This window comes from Stegostoma tigrinum, chromosome 19, assembly GCF_030684315.1.
Source record: "Stegostoma tigrinum isolate sSteTig4 chromosome 19, sSteTig4.hap1, whole genome shotgun sequence".
NCBI classification, from domain to species: Eukaryota; Metazoa; Chordata; class Chondrichthyes; order Orectolobiformes; family Stegostomatidae; genus Stegostoma; species Stegostoma tigrinum.
Window position 1 is genome coordinate 18,217,034 of NC_081372.1, and position 23,330 is coordinate 18,240,363.

A 23,330-nucleotide genomic window follows, 5' to 3' on the forward strand; every position below is an offset into this window, starting at 1 on the left:
CTTGGAACAGAGAAGGTTGAGGAGTGATATGATTGCTGTATATTAAGTTGTAAAGTGTACAGACAGAGTAGACAGGAGGAACCTGTTTCCCTTAGCAGTGAGTTGAATAATTAGGGGTCATAGATTCAAGATAAGAATCAGAAGAATTAGAGGGGATGTGAGGAAATGTTTTGTATCCAGTGTCTAGAGTTCTCTGCCTGAGTTGATGGTGGAGGCAGAGTCCCTAAACTCTTTCAAGAGTACCTGGATTTGTACCTTAAGTGCTGGAAGCTGCAGGGCTATGGGCTGTTTGCAGGAAGATGGGATTAAAAATGACATCTGGTTGTCTTTGTGTCAGCGTAGTCAAGATGGGCTAATGGCCCCGTTCTATGCTGTATCATTTCTCTCATTCTCGGGACTCTAATACAGTTGGGAGGAAAATATTAAATGGCATACATATTATGGTAATAGCTGTATATAAACTTAAAGGAAGTCTCTCATTTATTACCCTATTTCCTTAATCCCCCCGCTCCAATAACGTTAAAGTACAGGCTGCTCAAAAAAGGTGACCTCCCATCTTCTGTCCTCAGTAAACTGGAAGTCATTAGAAATTCTTATCAGTATCCTAGCACAAACTAACATAAAAAAGACAGTCCACAACAATAACGCACAGCTGGTGGCCTAAACCAGCAGAGAGTGTCTTGGTGGTAGGGTGTCCCACCCTTAAGAAAGACTATTACGCAGGATATTCAGCTCATTGAATTTGCCAGCCAATCTAATTGGTTGGTGCCAGAACTCAGTAGTGGTTGTCTCTGAAAGTGCAATCAGGCCCTGAGAGGAAAACAATGGACCACAGATTAAAACAAATTCAGAGGTTGAGAAACAGTGTGTGGGTGATTTCTGGGGTTGCCGGGGGCGGGGGGGTGGGATGGGTTTTTGCAGTCTATTAGGGAAGCAGTGGCATAGTGGTAATGTCACTAAATCAGTAACCCCTGTGTCACGGTTAAAAGTTCTGGGAATATGGGTTCAAATCTCACTGGGGCAGATGCTGAAATTTGAATTCAATAAAAATCTGTGGCCAAAACTAGCAACTGTGTAATCAATGTGGTTTATTATTAAAAACTCCCCTGGCTCACTGATGTCTTTTAGAGAAGGAAATTTGCCATCCTTGCCCAGTTCAGGCTATTTGCGACTCCATAGAAATGTGGCTGACTTTTTCTGCTCTCTGGATAATTAGCCCAATTAAGGATATGTAACCAACACTGCCTCAGCCAGAAACATCCAAATCGTGTGAACAAATAAAATAAAGTTGGCTTTTTCATCTTGCAAGGGGGAGTGCCCTTGATGCTTATGGTGCACATCACTTCGCCTCAGACAGTGTAAAAATGGATTCCCTACTCTCACCCATTTGCTCACTTCAGCTGCATTTTGATTTGTAGATAGTGTAATGGTCAGGTCAGATGGGTTGTTAACAAACTCAATTGCTCCTAAATTACTTTTTCCAAGTGTAAGCAGGCTGCTGATTGTGGCTGTTGCCTCCCTGTATTAGAGGGACTGGGGTGGCGATACGCGGACAGAACATGGACCGCATATCATACTTTATGAGTCCCCGTCTTCTAAAAACACCACCACTCTGCACGTGTTTATAGTTCCGAACAGAGGAATCAGAACGTTTTCACTGTGGTTGAGAAGATGTAGGGCTGACCTGTGTGCAATCATGATAAACACAAATAGTGGCAGATTATTTTTTCCAGTCAGAGAAATGTTAATGAATGGGCACCAATTTAAGATAATTACAGAAAGGATAATAGATTGTAGCTGTATTCCTTTGACATTGAGCAAGATTCATGTACTAATTATTTGAGATTTCATCCTCAGCATTGACCTAAAACCAAATGTTTTCCTCAAAGGTTTAATAAAAGGTAGCTATCAAGAGAACTTCATCACGTTCTAGTGAATTAGAAAACTAAAGGCTTATTGAGTTCCTTCACATTACATTCAAACACTGTTTAATAATAGTCAGGCAACAATATAATTTTAAAATTGTTAACTAACTCTTAGTGATCTACCTAAGTAATAGTAACTAGAATTGTTTCAAGAATCATTGGTAAATATCTATATTAATAAAACAGCATTTTAATATGGCCATGAGCTCTAACAGTCGGTTCAAACTGAAGATGTGGCTTGAAATCTAACTTTTAACAAATATATTGATCTACAGTTATTAACATAGAATATTGGATGTGAAAATGTATGTTGCAGATAATTCATTTTACAGAATCATGGAATTGGTACAGTGTGGAAGCAGGCTGTTCAGCCCTTTAAGCCCATACCCACCCTCTGAAGGGCATCCCACCCAAACCCACTTCCATCCCTGCATTTCCTGTTATTAATCCACAGAACCTGCACACTATGGGGCAATTTAGCACAACCAATCCAACTAAGCTGTACGTCTTTGGACTGTGGAAGGAAATAAGACTACCCAGAGGAAACCCACACAGATGTGGGGAGAATGTACGAACTCCACACAGTTAGTTGCCCAAGGGTGAAATTGAACCTGGATCCCTGGCACAATAAGACAGCAGTACTAACCATTGAGCCACCATGCCATTATTTCAAGAATGCATTTCTCTTCTGTCTCAAAGAACAGCTCACGGTTAATTGGGCATGCATACAGTGAAAGATGTATGTGAAGGAATAACTGTAAATTTATTGTCTATCCCTGGCATTCTTGAATTACTTGTTTATTGTAGTAGATCCACATTGAGTTAATGAGGGAGTTCTGGGGTTTTAAGCCAGTGGCATTGAAGGAACAGTGATATATTTCCAAATCCGGATGGTGAGTGGCTTGGAGGGTAACTTGCAGGTGGTGGTGTTCCCATGTATATCCTGCTCTTGAAGAGGATGGTGGTTGCTCATTTGGCAGATTCTGTCTAACATGCCTTGGTAAGTTTCTGCAGTTTGTCTTGTATTTGGTACACATTGCTATTACAGAATGTTGTCAGGCCCCATAATCTTTGCAGTATCCAATGCCTTTAGTTATTTCTTAATGTGGAAGGAGTGAATCGAACAGCTGGGTAATGGGATTTGTGATCTTGGGGATCTCTGGAGGAATCAAGACATATCATCTACGCTGCACTTCTGGCTGAAGATTGTTGCATATGCCTCGGCCTTAATCTTGGTCAAAATGTCATTACGCCACTTCTCTGAGGGGGAGGACATACAGAAAACTATCCCCACCAAAGACAGCCACCTTCTTCATGCCTTCAGCTCCCTGTGGAACAACACATCTCTGAAGATGAATCATGCTGAGCTTAGAAACATTAACTCTGTCCCTCTCCCCAGATGACGCCAGACCTGTAGAGATTCTTCAAAACCAATATCTATTTCAAGCCCATCAACTTCCACAGCTACCTAGATTACATCTCCTCTCAGCCACCTTTCTGCAAGAATGTGATCCCTTACTCCCAATTCTTCTGCCTCCGCCACACCTGCTCCCAAGCTGGGGCAACCACTCCCAAACATCCCAGATGTCTTCTTATTTCAAGGACCGCAACATCCCTCAGCCTCCCCCATCAGTGGTCAAAAATGCTCTCGACTGCATCTCTTGAATTATGTCCACCTCTGCCCTCACATCCCTTCCCTGCAACAAAAACAAAATCTCCCTTTTCCTCACATATCACCCAATTGAACTCCAGATTCAATGTATCACTCTCCGCTACTTCTGCCACCTGCGATCTGACCCCACAACCAAAGATATATTTCCTTCCCCACCTCTATCTGCCATCCATCGAGACTGCTCTCATCCCCAACATCTTGACCTGACACAACCTGTCCATCTTCTCTCCCATCTATCCACCATTCCTAGCTCACTGACCAATCCCCACCACTCCCTACCTGCACTCACCTATCACCATCCCAGCTACCTTCCCCAGTCCCACTCCTCTTCTCTCTACTTATTTCAGAGCTCCATTCCTCTTCCCCATTCTGAAACATCGAATGTCAACTTTCCTGCTTCCGATGTTGCCTGGCTTGCTGTGATCCCTCAGCTCCACACTATGTTATCTTCTTCAGTGCTTTCTGGTTTTGTCTCTTTGAGCACATAATTGTTGCATTCTGGTATTGATAACCTTAACCCCACTGATGGTTGGGGCCTCAGATAGCAAAGGTCCCACTGAGATTTATAGAAAGCATAAAAGGTGGATGATTAGTAACCCTCCCAAGCTTAACAATTGAATGTAGGGATAAGATCTACTAACCCCCATTTTAAGACACGAGCCAATGAAATCGGACAGAATCCTGCTCCATCCCGAAAATCCAGATAGCCTCTCCTCAATAAAAATCAGACCTTTCACCATCAGCAAAGCAGGAATTTTGGGGCCCACCTGTTCTCTTTTGAAATCAGATGAAAGGAGGTTGGATATGTTGTTCATTAAACGGAAATAGCTAGAGGTTTTCACTCTCCAGCTATGACCAAATCAGACTTAAAGGCATTCAGCTGATGTGAGCTCATATTCTGAACTCTGCGTGGGACAATGAAGAGTAATGATTTGAAGGTAGGTAGATTGACTGTGTGGTTTCTCAGCTTGCACTTTTGAGAAAAGAGGATGATGTCCAGAGTGATAATGGGAACTGCAGATGCGGGAGAATCCAAGACAACAAAGTGTGGGGCTGGATGAACACAGCAGGCCAAGCAGCATCTCAGGAGCACAAAAGCTGACGTTTCGGGCCTAGACTCTTCATCAGAAAGGGGGATGGGGAGAGGGTTCTGGAATAAATAGGGAGAGAGGGGGAGGCGGACTGAAGATGGAGAGAAAAGAAGATAGGTGGGGAGGAGAGTATAGGTGGGGAGGTAGGGAGGGGATGGGTCAGTCCAGGGAGGATGGACAGGTCAAGGAGGTGGAATGAGGTGGTAGGTAGGAAGTGGAGGTGCGTCTTGAGATGGGAGGAAGGGATGGGTGAGAGGAAGAACAGGTTAGGGAGGCGGAGACAGGCTGGGCTGGATTTGGGATGCATTGGGGGGGAAGGGACGAGCTGTGCTGGTTTTGTGATGCAGTGGGGGGAGGGGACGAACTGGGCTGGTTTTGGGATGCAGTGGGGGAAGGGGAGATTTTGATGCTTGTGAAGTCCACATTGATACCATTGGGCTGCAGGGTTCCCAAGCGGAATATGAGGTGCTGTTCCTGCAACCTTCGGGTGGCATCATTGTGGCACTGCAGGAGGCCCATGATGGACATGTCGTCTGAGGAATGGGAGGGGGAGTGGAAATGGTTCACGCCTGGGATGTGCAGTTGTTTATTGTGAACCGAGTGGAGGTGTTCCACAAAGAGGTCCTCTACATTGGGGAAACCAAGCTGAGACTTGGAGTATACTGTATCTATTGTACCCGGGGTGGCTTCCTCTATATTGGGGAAACCAAGCGGAGGCTTGGGGACCGCTTTGCAGAACACCTCCACTTGGTTCGCAACAAACAACTGCACCTCCCAGTCGCCAACCATTTTAACTCCCCCTCCCATTCCTCAGATGACATGTCCATCATGGGCCTCCTGCAGTGCCACAATGATGCCACCCGAAGGTTGCAGGAACAGCAACTCATATTCCGCTTGGGAACCCTGCAGCCCAATGATATCAATGTGGACTTCACAAGCCTCAAAATCTCCCCTCCCCCCACTGCATCCTAAAACCAGCCCAGCTCGTCCCCTCCCCCCACTGCATCCCAAAACCAGCCCAGCCTGTCTCTGCCTCCCTAACCTGTTCTTCCTCTCACCCATCCCTTCCTCCCACCTCAAGCCGCACCTCCACTTCCTACCTACCACCTCATCCCGCCTCCTTGACCTGTCCATCTTCCCTGAACTGACCTATCCCCTCCCTACCTCCCCACCTATACTCTCCTCCTCACCTATCTTCTTTTCTCTCCATCTTCAGTCCGCCTCCCCCTCTCTCCCTATTTATTCCAGAAGCCTCACCCCATCCCCCTCTCTGATGAAGGGTCTAGGCCCGAAACGTTAACTTTTGTGCTCCTGAGATGCTGCTTGGCCTGCTGTGTTCATCCAGCTCCACACTTTGTTATCTCTGATGTCCACAAGTATGTTGATACTGATACTGTAACAGATGAAAATAGTGTCCAGTTGACCCATATTGTCAATTGTGGCTCAGTGGTTCCATTACATACACCACTATCTCTCTGCAATCTTTTTCCTGCTACTTCCCAAAGCACCATTGATTTGCTCATCCTGAGGAGCAGTGACAGCCACCCCTTTAAATATGTGTTACTAGACTATTACCATGAGGAACGTGGTCACATCTTTAGTTTTGTGGGACAAAGCAGTTTCATAAAAGCTCTTTTAAATTTTTTTGACATAAAGAATATAGAATTGGATTAATGGCAGAGTTAATTCACAGAAACCAGAATAAAGCTTCGTACCAATCATATACAATGCAGTGCCTGCCCTGACAACCATGAGCAAGGTATATGGTGCCCAACAGATGCCAAAAATGCAAACGAAAAAATTCTTTTGTCCCTCGACAATCTAAAATGTTGCACAACATTCTGAGAAATTAGCTTAATTTTTCTCTTTGAAAATGGCTCTGATAGTGAAATTTCTTCTTTTACTCAGCATTTTACTTCGCTGGATGGAATTATTATTCCCAGATTATTCCTGTGTTTCAAATGACTAAGTGTTTCTGACCTCTCCACCTTGATTTTTATATCAGTGGACATTCAAATCACAAACTGTAGACTTGATCAGTTTAGTTTTTTGATCAGATTTACAAACTTTTAAGGAGCATGCTAAATTAGAACTTGCTTCTAAGTGCTCAAGTGAACATTTACTTTGTGTGGTATTCCAAAAGCTGTTTGACTGTGACCTTGTTCATTTCTGAATGTTGAGGTATATGCTTAGGTTGAAACATGTGACACTGAGGTAAGGTACAAAGAACTCCACTGTTGATGCTGTTATCAGAAAGTACCAGTTATTATAAAGCTCAGCATAACACTCTCCCACAAGCACAATGTTCCTGCCAATTACCTACTCCCAGACTGTTATTGTTGGGCCATATAAAAGGAAAGCAGTGAGCCACACCAGCATAATCTTAATAGCTCCATTTCTCCACTTCCATTGCTGGGCTTGGTATGAAAACTAGGTAGAATTTAAACTATAAATAAGTTTTATTTAACCTAACATAAAAGGTGTCTAAGTTGATGATATGGTTACAGATGAACTATAAACATTTCCAAATACACTTCCTAAACTGAGTCAAAACCAGATTTCATCTGCATCCAGCACTCAAATGGAATGTCTCCAAAGTTACTATTAATATTAATGAAGCACAGTTCATGTAGAAGCTCAGGGCATGTAATATTTCAAGTAGTCACTCACACCAAAATGTCAGGATTCTCTATGGGTTGTGGGAGATGGGGAGAGGTTCATGGCAACATTTCGTCAAAACAGAAATGGGCCCACAATATTGGAGTCTCAAAGAATTAATTCCTTGCAAAAGTTATAGATTCCATTATTTTAGCTTTTGTAATGTAGTCGACTCAATGTGACTAGTGATGTGCTCAGAGGTCATTGCTGGGCTCTTTGCTATTTGCTATCTGTATCAATGATTTGGATGAGAATGTATAAGGCATGATTAGTACGTTTGCAGATAACTCTAAAATATGTGGTATCATTGTCAGAGAGGAAGCTTATCAGAAATTGCAGAAATTGAGGAGTGTATTGGAACAGAGGGACCTTGGAGTTCAAGTGCACAGTTCTCTGAAGGTGGAGTCACAGGTAGCCAGGTGTTTGGCACACTGGCCTTCATTAGACAGGGCACTGAGTACAGAAGTTAGGAAGTTATTTTGCAGTTGTACAGGATGTTGGTGAGACCGTTCTTGGACTGCTGTGTGCAGTTTTGATCACCTTGCTATAGAAAGGATGTTATTAAACTAGAAAGAGTGCAGTAGAAATTTATAAGGATGTTGCCAGGACTCACTGCACTGAGTTATAGGGAGAGGTTGGACAAGCTAAGACTTTCTTCTTTAGAGCATAGGAGTCTGAGGAGGCATCTTATAGAAGTGTATAAGATCATGAGAGGCATGAATAGGCTGAATGCACTCAGTCTTTTCCCCAGAGTTGAGGAGTTGTGGACTAGAGGGCACCAGTTTAAGGTAAGAGGGGAAGGAATACATGGGAACCTGAGGGGCAACTTTTTTTACACAGAGGATGGTATGCATATGGAATGAGCTATCAGTGGAAGTGGTTGATATGGGTACAGTAATAACACTTAAAAGGCATGTGGATGAATACATAGATAGGAAAGGTCTAGAAGGATAAGGGCCAAGTGCAGAGAAATGGGGTTAGTGTAAATGGACATTTTGGTCGGCATGGATTATTTTGAGCCAAAGAAACTGTCTCTGTGCTGTAGCACTCTACGACGCTATGACTGTATGACTCCATTAGTGAAATTTGTCTGTTAATATTTAATTTCATGTCTTCACCCCAACCCCACACTCTCATGGCCTTTAGTGACACTGCAAGTTAGTGGTGTCCCTTACATCCAGCATTCCTATGATGTATTTCCATTTGCTTGTGATCATAAAAGTGCCACCAATATTTGTTAGAAACTGTCAGGGAGACTCACAGAGAAGTTCCACACCCAATTTTCCTACTGCTGCTTGTCCAGAAATGTACGATTTTAAACTAGACATTCGAATTAGTGACATTTATGGAGAGAAGATGTTTCAGAGTATTAAGAATCTTAACTACATTTGCGTTTCTTCCAGATATTTGTTACAACTTAATTTGTGCTACCTTCATCTATTTTGCCTTTTCACAATCATATTATTTCAAAGAGTAGTATCAGGGCACTAAAATTTCGAATATTGCTTAATAGCAGCAATCAAAGAGACATATGGCTGTTGAAACGATCAGAAAATTGATAGATAAGATAAAAAATTTCAGTCTATTTGCCTTTTCTATGCTAATCCCTTTCTTTTCATAAAGAGAGGCAGGATGAAATTGGTATTCATAGGATGAAATGAGGTGGCATGGTGGCTCAGTCATTAGCATTGCTGCCTCACAGTGCTAGGGACCTGGGTTCAATTCTAGCCTTGGGAAACTGTCTGTGCGGAGTTTGCACATTCTCCCTATGTTCTGTGTGGCTTCCTCTGGGTGCTCTGGTTTTTTCATACAGTCCAAAGATATGTGGGCTAGGTGATTGGCTATGCCATAGTGCCCAGGGATTTTTAGGTTAGACATGGGGAAATCAGGGGTAGGATAATGGGTCTGGGTGGGTTGCTCTTCAGAGAGGCTGTATGGACTTGTTGGGCTGAATGGCCTGTTTCCACACTGTAGGGATTCTATTCTATGATTCTAAAGCCTGATGCCATTTTCCAGTAGCACCAGTAAAAGGTAAGAATATGAGACACCATAATTTCTTTGGGCCTGTTTGTTGCCAATCACTTCAGTGAAAAGCTAAGAAGAGATGGAAAGCTAAAAATCTAAACACCACAAAACTTTCCCCCTTGTTTCAAATTAGGCTTGTTTTTGGATTTTCTAGAACACTTTTATTCTCCCAGTAATATTAACAAGATTAACCAAGATTTGAAAGAATTTTCAGTGTTTAAATTATTTGCCCCATATGTGGTTGTCTGGCTGTAAACATGAGTTCTAAGAACAAAATAACATTAATTTAAATAGCGGATCTTTTATCAAAACATCAAAATACAGTTTACCAAGCTAAATGATGGAAACCCCAAATAAAATTAAATTTGTTGTTCACAAATAAAATAAATAAAATTCCATCCAACTCACTCCTTATACACTCCCCCGTCACCTTTTGATGGCTTCACGCCCATAATGTGCTTTGCTTGTAAATATTAAATTTGATACATGCGTGTTTTTACTGATGGTGGTTGCTAGTTTAAAATTTTTTTTTAAAAAAAGGCTTAGTGATTTTAGTGGTCAGAAGGCACTCAGTTGTGTGTGGTAACACTTCAGCTAGGGACGAGAATAAAATAAAATATAACAATTATGTTATGATGCTTTCTAGAAATAGAAAGCAATTATAAAGAAGTTCAATTTATGTGCTGCATCAGTTTTATAGAATTTGTAATCCTATTTATTCAATTCTAAAATGTTCAACCACAATATATTTGAGATGTGATTATGGAGTGGAGATACTTCAAAATATTTAATCTGAATCAATTGAGAAATGCATGGAAGTTCAGGATTGCTCAGCTGAGTTTGAAAAGCACTTTATGTGAATGACTGTTTAGAATACATTTCTGCATTAATTATTTCAAAATAACTCATTGAAATTCATTGTCATGGAGTCATAGAGTCATACAGCACAGAAGAAGTCTTTTGGCCCATCAAGTCTGCACCTACATATCTACACAAATCCAACATTCCAGCACTTAGCTATTGTCTTGAATGTTATTACATGTCAAGTACTCATCCACATATGCGAAAGTTCTCTGAATTCAGGTTCTCCTAAATTTACCTGCTAAATCCAAGTCAATGGTGCTCCAAAGCACATGCATTGCAAACAAAAACAGACGGGATTATTTTGGTTCCCTGTGTTGCTAAGTGCTCTAATTAAAATATAGATTTTCTTAATAGTACGTCTGATGCCACTATGGAAATAAAAAAAAAGTCACCATCATTTTGATGGTGGGAAGGCAGTCAGTTGTATGTGATAACACTTCTGGGTAGGAACAAAAGTAAAATAAATGAAATATAACAACGGCTGGGCAGAGCTATCTTGGCTAAGCCTTTGAGTATGTCAAGCCAGGGAAGATGTCATTGACCAAAGATTGTACAAATTAATGAACTGGTAACAAAAGATTGAATAATTTAGAGCTTTGGTTTGTCTGTAATTTAGTCAAATGATATATCCATGAAAGTCTTTACCAAAGTTTTACTGTATTCTGGAAAGAAAGTTACAAACAACGAGTTTGGAATTTACTGACAGATTTTGTTGAAAAAGATTCTGTAATTGTGCTATTGGATTCTACAATGGATTATGATGTGGAGGTGATAATGGGAACTGCAGATGCTGGAGAATCCAAGATAACAAAGTGTGGAGCTGGATGAACACAGCAGGCCAAACAGCTTTTGTGCTCCTGAGATGCTGCTTGGCCTGCTGTGTTCATCCAGCTCCACACTTTGTTATCTATGATGTGGAGGGACAGGTTTTGGATAGGGGTGGATAAAGTCAGAAGTCACATGACATAAGGTTATAGTCCAACAGGTTCATTTGAAAACACAAGATTTCAAAGCGCTGCCCTTTTATCAGATAAAGTCATTTCACACCTGTTCGCATCTTCACATCTCAGAGAGAGATGTCACGTGGCACCATTTGTACGTCGAGAAAAGAATATTGGATTTGGACATACAGCCTGAGAGGCATTTTGCCTGGAGCAGTTGCCCCTCTTTTCTCTTTCTCTGATAGTGCTCTGATCAAAACTTGTGAATTCAAAACCCACTTGGCCCTATCATCTCCGATGGAGTGGTCCTACAGGAAAGGATGTCTTTGCCACAGTACTAGAGTTCTTAAAGGAAAATCTGAAATTTACCACAACTGACTCTGGATAAAATGAATTCAGTCATCCATAACTGACCCAGAAATAAATCTCGGAGGAAGTCTGCTGACACCCAAAAAGCTCTCAAGTGCACCCCGAGTGATGTCATTCCTTCCTGTTTGCTCACACTTTTTGTGCTTTTTTGGCATCACATTTCACAAAATGTGCATATATGCAGAATGTTTTACATATGCAGTGTAAACTTTCAGGAGTGTAATGAAACATAGTCTAAATCTCAGCCACAAACAATCAGATAATGTGTGAATAATTATTTTTCTGAATGTTACCGTTGCATAAATTTTTAAGATTACACTCAGCAGAGGACTTTGTTTCCTTGACCTGTAGATTATGTGCATGTTATTTCTCAAGAAGTGTAGTTGTATGTATTTACACAGTTTAAATCTTTTGTTAATAATATTTATATCTTTGTTTTGATAAGTTTTATTTGCAATAAAACTAGTTCTATATGTTGTTACTCAAGGAACCTGCTTGACATGTTTCTGATACTGAGCTATATACAGTCTGGTACTTAATTGACAAAATCATGTCATTTCTAAAATTCAAACCTTGTTATGACCAGTGGAGAATTGGAATACGGAAAGGAATCAATTCACTCCTCTAAACTCAATGTTAACAATAGGATACAGCATTAGGATAGGGAAATGGAAACTTTCCAATTCTCCAGATTTCATTTCATTTGACCTGGGGAAACCACTTCTAATATTGAGTGTGAGATGTGGGGATATAGTCAATTAGTTGACTCTGATTTCCTGATATAAATTGATGGGCTGGAAGTTCACCGGAAGCAAACAGGTGCCTGAGAGTCTCTATAAATTTTAAAGAAAAACTATCTAAGAGGAAAATATAACTTGTTTAAGTTAGTTGTTAAACAGAATTACTAGACTTGCACTTTTAAGAATAACTCTTGATAAGAAGTCAGTTGTATGTTTCATTGCCTGTTTAAACAATGAATGACCGAATCAAACAGAAAAATGATAACCTAAGCAAAACAAAAGCTGAAGACTTGTTGTGAAGATTTTAAGTGGTAAAAAGTGAAGACATTAGCACATTTTTGATATAGTGAGAAATACAACACAATGTTATTTGCTTCTCAAGATATCTGGTCAGTTATTTGATCCACTTTTCTTTGCTTTGTATTGCATTGAAGTAAGAAGAACAGTAAAATGGTGATGTTTTGAGTCAATTTTTTTTCTTGTGCTGTGAGATTGGATTGAAATAACATTCCAAGTTGTGCAAATGAGTGCACAATAATAAAATAAAGACAGTGGACAATCAGCAAAGGTAGTTTAGGGTGCACATCCCCACATTCTAGTTTATATTAGAGATAATGGGAACTGCAGATGCTGGAGATTCCAAGATAATAAAATGTGAGGCTGGATGAACACAGCAGGCCAAGCAGCATCTCAGGAGCACAAAAGCTGACGTTTCGGGCCTGGACCCTTCATCAGAGAGGGGGATGGGGGGAGGGAACTGGAATAAATAGGGAGAGAGGGGGAGGCGGACCGAAGATGGAGAGTAAAGAAGATAGGTGGAGAGGGTGTAGGTGGGGAGGTAGGGAGGGGATAGGTCAGTCCAGGGAAGACGGACAGGTCAAGGAGGTGGGATGAGGTTAGTAGGTAGCTGGGGGTGCGGCTTGGGGTGGGAGGAAGGGATGGGTGAGAGGAAGAACCGGTTAGGGAGGCGGAGACAGGTTGGATTGGTTTTGGGATGCAGTGGGTGGGGGGGAAGAGCTGGGCTGGTTGTGTGGTGCAGTGGGGGGAGGGGATGAACTGGGCTGGTTTAGGGATGCAGTGGGGGAAGGGGAGATTTTGAAACTGGTGAAGTGATGACATTCCACATTAAGCAGAGGTTCACCTGCACATCTGCCAATGTGATATACTGCATCCACTGTACCCGGTGCGGCTTTCTCTACATTGGGGAAACCAAGCGGAGGCTTGGGGACCGCTTTGCAGAACACCTCCGCTCAGTTCGCAACAAACAACTGCACCTCCCAGTCGCAAACCATTTCCACTCCCCCTCCCATTCTCTTGATGACATGTCCATCATGGGCCTCCTGCACTGCCACAATGATGCCACCCGAAGGTTGCAGGAACAGCAACTCATATTCCGCCTGGGAACCCTGCAGCCATATGGTATCAATGTGGACTTCACCAGTTTCAAAATCTCCCCTTCCCCCACTGCATCCCTAAACCAGCCCAGTTCATCCCCTCCCCCCACTGCACCACACAACCAGCCCAGCTCTTCCCCCCCACCCACTGCATCCCAAAACCAATCCAACCTGTCTCCGCCTCCCTAACCGGTTCTTCCTCTCACCCATCCCTTCCTCCCACCCCAAGCCGCACCCCCAGCTACCTACTAACCTCATCCCACCTCCTTGACCTGTCCGTCTTCCCTGGACTGACCTATCCCCTCCCTACCTCCCCACCTACACCCTCTCCACCTATCTTCTTTACTCTCCATCTTCGGTCCGCCTCCCCCTCTCTCCCTATTTATTCCAGTTCCCTCCCCCCATCCCCCTCTCTGATGAAGGGTCCAGGCCCGAAACGTCAGCTTTTGTGCTCCTGAGATGCTGCTTGGCCTGCTGTGTTCATCCAGCCTCACATTTTATTATCTTCTAGTTTATATTGTTGCCTTTACACTCACTGTTTCTCCTCCCAGGTCAGTCATATAGGTTTAACCATGCAGGATAATGCTTAATATCAAGCTGACTTTCAAACTCCACAGCTTCTCACTTCTGTAAATAATATTTAGGTAGAATATTCTGGGGCATCTTAAAAGAAGTTTCATCTGAGTAAAATGGACATCCCAACAGCCACCTACATACTGGTAATTAATAAGAACTAAGTGCCAGAGAAGGGCAGTTCAATATATCTTCTTTATCCTTTTGAGTTCAAACCATGGTCATTGGAAGTAGTAATGGTGATCAAAGAATTCAAGAATTGATTGGAGTTTTTATAGAAGAGATAAAGATGTTTGGTGTAGTGAGGTACTTACAGGAAGACAAATAATTGATTTGAATTTTAACCAGTAAAAGATTTAATGACTGCATTGTGTTGGAGTGGGAGGCATGAGTGATATGAGAGTTACCAAGCTGTGTCCCACATTCCCACAACCCCGAAACTTAAGCACTGTGTACAATCGTTGCTTCCTTTCTATACTACCTTATGTCATGCCACCTGTCGTCTCTGGGAGGATAACATGCAGTGAGATCAAAAGATTGTACCTAATTTGGGCCCTAGCCAGCATAGGGAAGCCATCCCAATAAAAGGTCTCCCTCTATTTTCCCATCTCTAGCACCATCCTATCCACCCCATTCCACTGCCTCCAAGCTGACACAGCACTGTGAAGATTAAACTCCAAAGGGTCAACGGAACAATCGGACCTGGTGAAATATTACATGTAAATTGATGTGTGTGAGTATAGCTGTTCAATCTTGGTACATATGATGCCCACCAGGTTTGGGGCAGGTTGCTGGAGCTGTAATGTTCAGATTACACAGGTGACAGGACTAACTTTGTGTTTGCGTGTAGATTTGGACTCTCCAGCCTAGCTACACAGTCGAATCTGACATAAAGTATCAGGACCGTGTTGAACACTGAAGATGTACAGAGGAGATCATTCATAATCAGCCAGAATTTGCAAAGAGTCTTGCCCAACATCCATCGGCTGGTCAGGACATAGGGAACATACAAGGGAATGCAAAAGTGGGAATAGGAACCACGACTAATAAATAGACAGTTACAATAGTATCAGAACACGATTAATTTGACACAGTTTGAACCAGGAAAAAGGATGGATGGAAAGGTATTAGATTACATTCAGAATTGAAATTCATATTTTAAGGTTATTTGTCACAGCAATCATATACTATAACCCTCAGTTGAATGTGACAAGTCCATTTGTGACAAGCACAATATTGAAGACAATTCTGAAGCTGGGTGACTGGACTCCGAATGGTACCTGTTTCTCTCTCTCTCCACAGATGCTGCCAGACTTGCTGAGTTTCTCCAGCAATTCCTGTTTTGAGTGAAGACAATTCCGTTGACGTGCGTATTAGTAAGTTACATGGCTTCATGGTATAGTTTTCTTTTGCTGAGCAGATTTTACCTTCGTAATGTTTAACATAGGCTTACAGACCTACAACTAATCTGAGGTTTGAGAACAAACCTGAAACAAGCATAGAAAGTATGGAACGGGATGTAAATCAAGACAAAAGAACGCGGATGCTGTAAATCAGGAACAAAAACAGAAGTTGCTGGAGCAGCTCAATAACTGAGAAGAGAAAGTCGGAGTTAATGTTTCGGGTCCAGTGACCCTTTCTCACAACAAACGCAGGTGAGAGAAAAGACAATAAGGAACACTGAGACGCCTGGAGAGCTGACAGTGTAAAAGCTGAATGCGTTTCCGTCTGAGTCACTGTTGACCTACCCACTAAGAAGTCGGAGATGGCCAGGTTTAAGAGAATGAAATTATTTTGACTCCGCCGACTCTTATCCACCACAAAAGCCGGGATCACTGAAGCAAGCATGGTGGTGATCACCAGGAGAACCATCAAAGTGATCAGGAATCCGGCAGAAGTGGCCGAGATTTGGTGGAAAGGGAGGCGGCCAGTACTCTGGGCGAGATTGGGAAGCGAGCGCTAAGAGCTGTTCACTTCGGCACCGAGGGAGGCACTCAGCAGCGGTGCCGCCCCGGCGATCGCCCGCAGGGCCCCCAGCTTAGCCATAGTACAGTGCGCGGTCAGCACCAGCAGTCACAGCTGGCACTGTAAGATAACAAAGTGTGAAGCTGGATGAACACAACAGGCCAAGCAGTATCTCAGGAGCACAAAAGCTGGCGCTGTCTTGTCAATCCTGAAACTGTAGGGGGTCTGAACTCCTTCAGCTCTAGCTCAGGACTGCCAGAGGACACAGACTCCCCGTCAGTCTTTCACTCAAAGGCCAACATCACCATGACATGATTTACAAACCAATTTCAATACAAACAGCAAAGGCAGAAAATAATCTTAAAATCCATTAAGAAACCTGAGCATACTTGAATGCGCTTGAGGAGCTGAATCCAGAAGGGATCTGTGCGCGAGATTGGCTTGTTATATCATTGCTGATTTTTTTTTCAGTTATATTATGCGACAATGAATTCAGATTAAGGAAAAGAGGGGTATTTTGTGAAATGAGGTGGGTTTTTTTAAGGAAGTTATCTTGATAATTGAATGCAGCAAACTCCAGAAGTACATCTTACAGCAGTACTTACCTTTTTCCCCAAAGTGAACCTGCACTTCAATGCTTCATGTTGTCAACTGTTGCAACCCTTCAGAGGAGAGAATGATGAGGGAGGAAGAGAGGGCTTTTTACAGCAGGGGAAAGCAGATGTCAGCTATTGCTGACTCAGAACTCATAGCTCCAAAAAAACATCAGCGCATGATCCCACTTGGTGTCCCAACCCCACTTTGGGAAGCCCTACCTCCTGCAAGCACACAGTTCACCCGTGATAGTAGGGATGGTGCTCACAGCCATAACAGCAGAAGTAAAAAGAGCAAGAGTAGACCATTTGGCTCCTGAAGACTGCTTCATCATTCAGAGTGATCTTGACTGAGCTCAGGTCTCCACTCCAATTTCCTGCCATACAGTCATTGAGTTATTCAGCATAAAAATAGATCCTTCATCCTAACAAGTAAGGCTGATGAATCCAGGGTGTGTGTCGGTCAGATCATGGGACTGGAGCATCATATCTATTACAGAAACTTGAGCAGGAGGGGCAGGACTGGCAAAGTTCCAGGCTTTAGATGCCATAGGAAGGATAGAGAGGGAGGCAGACTGATGTTTTTGATTAAGGAAAATATTAATGGTTACAGTGAGAGGGTGGGTGAGTGGAATTGAGGCTATGAATTGATCAGCCATGGTATTATTGAATGGGAGAGCAAGCTTGAGGGTGCCAGATGACACTCCTGCTCCTGGTTCTTATGTTTTTACTGTTGTAACTAGAGAAGATATTTCTGAGCGATCATCCTGTGAAAATATATGGGTTGCAATTAGCAATAAGAAAGGAGTGATCACCTTGGTGGGATTGAACTATAGCCCCCTAATAGAAGGAGATTTAGGAGTAAATATGTAGAGAAATCTCAGATACACATAAGAATAATGTAATGGTAGGAAATTTTAATTTTCCAAACATTGACTGAGACTGCCATTGTGTTAAAGGTTTGGATGGTGAGGAATTTGTTAAATGTGTTCGAGAACATTTTCTTTTTCAAAATGTAAATGTTTCTGCTTGAAAAGGAGCAAAACTTGACCGACTATTAGGAAATAAGGCAAGGCAAATGACTGAAGTGATAGTAGGGGAACACTTTGGAACTAATGATCATAAATCTATTGGATTTAAAATTGTTATAGAAAAGGATTCCATCAAAGTTAGAGTTCTTAATTGGAGTAAGGCAAATTTTAATGGTATGAGACAAGAACTTTCAAAAATTGACTAAAATAGACTCTTCCCAGGTAGAGGAATGACTGTCAGTGGGAGACTTTCAAAAGTGTGACAATGAAAGCTCAGAGGCATTATATTCCTCTTTAAGTGAAAGTTAAGGCTGGAAAGATTAGGGTGCAATGGATGAATAAAGATATTGAGGTTCTAGTCAAAAATAAAAGAAGAATCATATGTTAGATAGAGACAACTTGGATCAAATGAATTTCTTTAAGAGTACAAAGAGTGTACTTCTTAAGAAGGAAATCAGGAAGGCAAGGAAGGGATATGAGATTACCTTCATAGATAAGGTTGAGGATAATCCAGAGAGATCTTACAAGTATAATGATAGCAAAAAAGCAACTAGAGAGAGAAAGTAGGGTCCCTGAAAGATCAACAATGTTGTCTTTGTGTTGAACTTTAGAAGATGGGAGAGATGGTAAAGGAATATTTTGCACCTTTTTTTACTGTGAAGAAAGAAATGGAGGCTAGAGAACTTAATAAAGTAAATATTGATGGTTTGAATACAGTTCACAATAAAGAAAAGGTCTTAGAAAGCATAACATGGATAAATCTACAGGACCTTGTCAGGTATTTCCCACGACACTGGAGGGAATTACAGGCCCCTAGCAAAAATATTTATATCATCCATAATTACGGTGAGGTGCTGAAGGACTGGAGGATGGCAAATGTTGTGCTTTTATTTAAGAAAGGCTGGAAGGAAAAGTCTGGAAACTACAGACCTGTGAGTCTGACATTGGAGTTTGGTAATTGATTCTCAAAGATGGGATTTACATATATTTGGAGAAGCAAGAAAGATTAGGGATTGTCAGCATGGTTTTGTGTGAAGGAAATCATGTCTCACAAACTTGTTTGTGTTTTTGAGGAAGTAACCAAAATGATTGATGAAGATTGTTTACTTGGATTTTAGTAAAGCCTTCGATATGGTGCTATATGGTAGACTAATTAGTAAAGTTAGATCACATGGGATTCATTGGGAGCTTGCTAATTGGATGGAAAATTGGCTTAATGGTAGCAGACAGAGGAATTGAATTAGTTTTATTGTGACATGCACTCACACGAGTACAATGAAAAGTTTACAAGTTGCAACTTACGGTGTCATCTTAGGTACAGAGATACCTAGGTACAGAATCTTGGTACAAAGCACAAAAATAAAGGAAATATAATTTAAAAAGAAATCTGCCATTCCTTGGCCCACTAGCCCAATTGATCAAGATCCCTTTGTACCCCTAGATAACCGTCTCTACTGTATACTTTATAACCAATTTGTGTCATCCATAAATTCACTATCTCTGCCTCCTACATTCTCATCCAAACTATTTATATAAATGACAAACATACGACAAACATGATCCCCAAACCCTTCGATTCCCAGACAAAACCAAAAACTCTTCCACCCCTCCAGCCTTGAACAAAATCAAAGACAGAACATCCACAGCCCTCTGGGATAGAGAATTTTAATGAATCACAAACCTATCAGTGAAGAAATTTATCCTCATTTAATTCTGAAATGATCAACTGTAGTCCTGAGGCTGAATCACCATGTTCTAGATTCCTGGCCAAGAGATAAATAAAGCCTCCTGAGCCAGCTGTCTGGAACCTAATGTTGCCACAAAGTGTAGCTTCTATAACTGGGCTTGCCATGAGCCAGATTGGGCAGAGCCTTTCTCCACGAGGTTGCCCTGTAATTGATGACCTTTGTTCATGCCCAAAAAAGGATGGTGGGTAGATCGACTCCTGATTCTGCAGGCTCACTGTTGCTAGTCTATGAGCCTCAGCAGCCCCACTGGGAGAGATAGGCACTGTTGAGGCGCCTTGCGGAATGTATAGGTACATTCAAAGGTGTAAAAAAACTGAGACAACCTACAGGCTGGGTTGGGAGGAGGGTCTCTCAGTTTTCAGGGGTAAAACCCTCCAGATGGAGTATTGTGACCAGGGATGATAACTTTCTCATCTGTATTTGTGGAACGGAGCCGCTCTTACTTTTATTTTTTAAAGTTTTCATTTATAGGATTTGGGCATTGCTGGCTGGGTCAGCATTTATTGCCCCACCCTCAGTTACCTGTGAGAAAGTGGTGGTGAGTTATCATCCCGCTTTGCCCCATAATCCATTGGTTGCCACTGTGAGGCCATTTCCATTGGGCAGGAAGCCTTCCCATATGCTGGGGTCTGTGACACTGCTGGCAAAATCATCCCTAATTAAGGTCGAATGTATTTAAATTAAATTTGGCTTAAAGGTTTTTAAATAACTCCAGGAATATTTTACTACTTACAGGAGTTGGACCTGTTTTAATTGTCCCTTTATTGTTCCTAGAAATTTGAGTTTCACATCGGCAGTATGAGCCACCACATTAACAGGATACTTGCTATATAAAATACAAACACTAGCGTTCTGCAGAGAACTGCATTGATTTGCAGAGCAAGTGCATTCATTCCTTGACAAAAGGACGCTGACAACGACTTCCCATTTTACACGTGACAAAACATAAAAGTAAGGAGCAGGAAAATGCCATTCAGTTGATGGCATCCAGTAATTTGGAGCAATTTACTGTTTCTCTTCCTTGCCACAAATTGAATTTTTTTAATACAGATAATTTGGATTCGTAGTTATTTTTGCAACAAGTTTTGGATTGTCATGTTGAGCTATTTTACATTTTAAAAGTTCTTTTTAAAACAGATGACAAATCAAGCAAGTTTCCTTTATCAGATCTGTTTAAGTAGAAACATTGCAAAAGCAGTGAAAGGGTTGGCACCTTCGTTTGTTGGTTGGAACTTGAGTTGTTCCTTGGTTCAAGATCCACAAGTTATTTTCCCAAAGAGGAATCTACTATTATTTAGTAATTATTTGTGATATTTTGTAACATTTTTACCATATATCATTTTTACTTCAATGGTTTCTTTGTGTAAGTTTTGTAAAACAAATAAGGTGTGTTTGCTTTTGAATAGTAAACAATAATACTGTGACCAACAGTTTCAACATGTCCAATTTTCCGTCTTCTTGCCCAGGACAGACCAGCTCGGCTGTGAACAAGTTTTCAGTTTTGGTTGTGAAGTGTCAATCATTTCATCCGTTGTATGGTGGGCCTGTGGAATTCATTGCCATGGAGCGCAGTGGAGGCTGGGACGTTAAATGTCTTCAAGGCAGAGATCAATAAATTCTTGATCTCACAAGGAATCAAGGGCTATGGGGAGAGTGCAGGCAAGTGGAGTTGAAATGCCCATCAGCCATGATTAAATGGCGGAGTGGACTCGAAGGGCTGAATGGCCTTACTTCCACTCCTATGTTTTATGGTCTTGTGGTCTTATCATGTTTCAAGAAACCAAAACAAATTATGCACATCTAATGAAAACATTGAATATAAGAAATTGTATTTTCTTTGGAAGATGTTTGTAAAACATTGTGACTAATATATACACTTTTAAAGTGCACAACTTGGAGTACTTTCAGCACCTTTAGCTTTTAAGATTGCAAAGATCTCTTCACGTTTTGTAATGTTGTAAATGTTAAAGTGTAGTTACAAATTTTGCCCCAGCATGCTCAAACATAACAGATGTTCACAGCATTTAGTGTACATTATACAAAATCCAGGCCGCACTGATGAAATGGTTTTGTTGAAATCAATAAAAACTTTGAAAAGCTGTAGTCCTTATCAAACCACAGAATCACTTGGATTCAATCTGATTCTTCCGGGAATTGATGAGTCAACTTAATTGTTGGCAGTCTGTACTGGTTCAGTAAGGAAGTAGATTAAAAATGGATCATGGCGTAATTATGATGTGGCTAATGCACACATTCAGCCTTGGACTTTGGTTTTTTGGAAAAGTTAGCCTTTGGAACTGGTCTTCAGGCAATAAAAGCTCAAAATCGTATGAACGCTCCACTAATAGAATATTGAAAACCAGGACAAAGATAAAGGTACGTGACAAAGTTTGAAGTCAGAATACTTTGTTTTATGAAGTGTCTTAAGTGTAAAAGAAAGTAATTAACATGAAAGAAAATGGACTACAGATGAAGGAATAAGCACGAAACAAAATTAAATTGATTTTTATTTATTTTTGTTTTCATATATATAATCTAATATAAACAACAAATCTCTCCTTAAACTTTAAAATTAATATCCAAGCTAAAACTGAAATACTGTGAATGCTAGTGAACTGAAATAAATCTCTAAAGTGTTGGAGAAACTCAGCAGTCGTAGCAGCGTCTGTGCAGATGGAAACAAAGTTAATGTTTCAAGTTTGACGTGACTTTTCTTTGAAACGTTAATTTTTATTTCAGTATGTTGCATGAGAGCTGTAATTCTGAAAGACTCAATTCTCCTGTGCATGCTTGCAATCTAAAAGCTTCTCATTCTTCCAGCATGCTGACTGTGCTGTCAGATACATAAAAAAAATCTGTTTTATTTTATTTCATTGGTAGTGGGATCCATTCCTTCATGGGTCTTGCGATTTTTGACTGCCTCTTATGTGGGTGTCAAAGTAAGTAGCAACAAGAGGGCTGGGAGGGAAGAACCAAAATAGTTGCAACAAATGCTTTAACTGCTCATTAAGTAAACCTTTTTTGACTTCTGTGAATGAATAAACCTTATTCCCTAGTATATTAGTTATTTGAAAGCATCTAATATTTTAAGGCCTACTGAAATCCTAATTTGAATTTCCGTTGTCAATTCATCGTTCTCTTTGTAACTAATTTTAGCATTTCAATACCAATGAATTTATGACTATCCCACTTCTAAATAAACCAGAATACATGAGAAACAGTCTTCTGTTGAATTATATCTCCCAGAAATTGAGGTGAAATGTATTGTTTGAATAGATCCTTTCACTGGGCCAATCTTCATAACAAGGCTCTGTAGCTACCTTTAAGTAAGTACTATATTTGCTGTGCTTTCTTGAGTTTCTATGGAGATCTGTGAAGGTTTTCTCACTTAACCTTATCAGGTACTTCCTTGCTATTGATCATTCCATTTTCCTTCACAGATAACTAATTCTGATGGATAAGACATTCCTCTCAGCCCTTTAAATCCAATTTCTAAAGAATTCTCTATGCGCAATGTTTGATTTTAAGGTGTATGACAAGAATTACACAATCAGGGGAAAGTTATATTGTCAATAATGTTCACTATGAGAACTAAAGAGTATGCTTCCTATAATGAAAATATTGAGGATGGTGGAGATCTGAATTGAAAACAAAAATTGCTGGAGAAACTCAAGAGGCCTAACAAGATTGATAGAAAGAGAAGTAGAGTCAACATTTGAAGCCCAGTATGGCTCCTCTTTG

At 41.1% G+C, this 23,330-nt stretch overlaps 1 protein-coding gene and 1 pseudogene across 2 annotated transcripts in view; one reads left to right on the forward strand and one right to left on the reverse strand.

Moving 5' to 3' along the window:
* The window catches only part of osbpl2b (oxysterol binding protein-like 2b), a 145,984-nt gene that overhangs the window by 11,575 nt on the left and 111,079 nt on the right, over positions 1 to 23,330 (forward strand). The window contains exon 2 of one of the 2 annotated variants that reach the window (XM_059652752.1): positions 21,056 to 21,965. The gene's annotated coding sequence lies outside the window, so the exon portion shown is untranslated. Of the gene's footprint in view, positions 1 to 21,055; positions 21,966 to 23,330 lie in introns of those variants that run through there. The other variant, XM_048550026.2, reaches the window with a different exon arrangement.
* Positions 1 to 23,330, reverse strand: part of LOC125461570 (histamine H3 receptor-like) — a 57,272-nt pseudogene that overhangs the window by 2,127 nt on the left and 31,815 nt on the right.